This window comes from Argentina silus, assembly GCF_951799395.1.
Source record: "Argentina silus genome assembly, chromosome: 18".
Taxonomy (NCBI): Eukaryota; Metazoa; Chordata; class Actinopteri; order Argentiniformes; family Argentinidae; genus Argentina; species Argentina silus.
The window spans coordinates 6,827,828-6,830,327 of NC_139672.1; the positions used below are offsets into that span (position 1 = coordinate 6,827,828).

At 45.0% G+C, this 2,500-nt stretch overlaps 1 protein-coding gene across 3 annotated transcripts in view; it reads left to right on the plus strand.

Annotated features, from left to right (window-relative positions):
* Positions 1–779: 779 nt before the first annotated feature.
* col6a2 (collagen, type VI, alpha 2) overlaps positions 780–2,500 on the plus strand; it is a 14,974-nt gene continuing 13,253 nt past the window's right edge. For all 3 annotated transcript variants that reach the window (XM_083689593.1, XM_083689594.1, XM_083689595.1), the window contains exon 1: positions 780–963. The gene's annotated coding sequence lies outside the window, so the exon portion shown is untranslated. The remainder of the gene's footprint in view (positions 964–2,500) is intronic.

A 2,500-nucleotide genomic window follows, 5' to 3' on the forward strand; every position in this document is an offset into this window, starting at 1 on the left:
TGTGTGTGTGTGTGTAAAAGAGTGTTTACAGTGATTGGATCATTTGTTAGAGAGACTTCCAAAAGTATAGGGACCAAATGACCTTCCCCCACAAACACTCAAGCACCAACGCACATAAACATACAGAACAGACATGTATGGTCTACTTTAGTTTATAAACTCAGTGTAAACTGCCCTCCTTGTGTCTGCAAATCACAACCAGACATAGGCCTTCTCAAAGACCATGCAGCTGCCAATGGTGTTTGAAAGAGAGTACATTGTGGATGGAATAAATGAACATTTTTTCATCACATTCTATTTCGATCCAAATCATCCACTCCACGTGTGTTGTATTACTGACAAAAGACCAGATGAGCTCGAGCTCTTAAACATTAAAGTGGTGCCGCGCGCCCCAGGTCGCGCTATAAGCGCACAGATGCCCTGCTGCTAGGCTCAATAACAGTGTAATATCTCTTAATGCTGAACGGACATTACCCTAACCTGTGTTTGTTTGTGTGTGTGTGTGTGTGTGTGTGTGTGTGTGTGTGTGTGTGTGTGTGTGTGTGTGTGTGTGTGTGTGTGTGTGTGTGTGTGTGTGTGTGTGTGTGTGTGTGAATGAGTACGCGCGCTGTCATTGTGCCTATGAGCCCAGCTTGTACACTCCTGTACACACACACACACACACACACACACACACACACACACACTCCTATGGACCCACGGCGCCTCCAAGCGGACACAAGCGAGAACACTGGGATGCGCGTGCAGGAGGAGGGATCAGAGCTCAAGCCCAGAGAAAGAAACGGAGAGCAAGCGCTTCTTCTGCGGGACGCCCGAACCTCGCGCGCACCTAAGACTTTATTCTTTTATTGTCCCAACTTGTCTGCCCTTTTCCCATCTCATCCTCCTCAGGCGATGAGATATTGATCCAGAGAAGGTTCCGCGCGCTGTTCTGAAGGTTCTGGAGTTGTTCTAAAAGTTAGGGTGAGTTTAACTTTAACTAGCCTAAAGTATCGTTAACTCTCTGTCTCCCTCTCTTTCACTGTCTCCGACTGAAATATCCGATTTTATCAGAGTAACAAGAACCCGCATTATGCATTCTTTTTATTTAAAGTCAGCTAGTTTTTTATATATTCGATAGCCTATTGGCCTCCTTTGAGAGAGTTGCGAAAATACTACTCGACCTACATCTGTATGTTCTTTTCTGAAATGTCTGAAGATTGTCTGAAGTGTATATTGGATAACAGACGCTGGACCGACAGCTCTTTCCCACTCTGCAGCCTCCCCATAGTGTAAAACCGTGTTTTGCGGTCCCTTACCGCGAGAGGGGGCTGCAGTGAGGCGTGTGGGAGAGTCTGTTGCGTTTCCAGGTGTTTCTCCAGAACTGTGTTTGTGTGTGTGTGTGTGTGTGTGTGTGTGTGTGTGTGTGTGTGTGTGTGTGTGTGTGTGTGTGTGTGTGTGTGTGTGTGTGTGTGTGTGTGGTGCCTTGCCCTGGGGTGTGTGTGTGTGTGTGTGTGTGTGTGTGTGTGTGTGTGTGTGTGTGTGTGTGTGTGTGTGTGTGTGTGTGTGTGTGTGTGTGTGTGTGTACTGCGAATGTGTACTGTCCATGTACTGCATATACTGTATTTTCCTGGTTTGAAAGAAATGACGATATCCTAGTCACACTGCTGATTTTGGTTTTCTTATTTTCTAAGGTGGAGGTAGAAATCGGAGGACAGGCTCATTGTATTGTGTGTAATGGATTACCATGCATTACAATGAGTCCTCCAATTTCTACCTCCACCAGCCTCCACTATATGCCCAAACATGGTTTTGTAGTATTGAGAGTAGATGAAAAATGTATCCATGAGTGACATTGTCTTTTATTCGAAGCAAACAACTTACACTGATTTCATACCAAAGTTACTTAATATGTAATCAACTGATTGAACATGATAACTTGTCCAACTTGCAGCATTGTTAAAAACAACTTTAAGGAGTATTATCGCCCATCTTGACATGGTCAACTGTCCTTGCCCATGTTGGCCTATTGAGGGAGCCAACACCAACCACCATGACACTGCCCACTACCGTGGTCAGGCTTTTCTGTCGTAGAGGCGGTTTCTGGGGCTGGAATTCAATCAAAACCACCATTGCTCTGTTTACATAGTGGCTTTGGGTCTACAAACAACACTCATGTCTTATTTTGGAGTAGAAACTATTTTTTTGGAAGCATCTGTGAGGAGAGTCTAAACTACCTTGTTGTCGTGGAAGGTTTTTACAGTACCCATTATATGTGTGTCCTTGTTTTACATTCTTTGGGTTTATTTGACCATGGGAACGAGAGGAACTGTGAGCAAGCCACAATGTGGGCAGGTTTGAAGTTAGCCCTAAGCGTCTTCCTGTATTGGTTCTCTTTCATTTCCTTCTATCCTTATTGCCATGTTTCCTCTCCTTGTGTCCTCTCCTCGCCTCTCTTTGATGCTCTGATAAGGGGGCAAGTGAAGGAGGAAAGGAGGCAAGGAGAGAGTATTGAGATGCA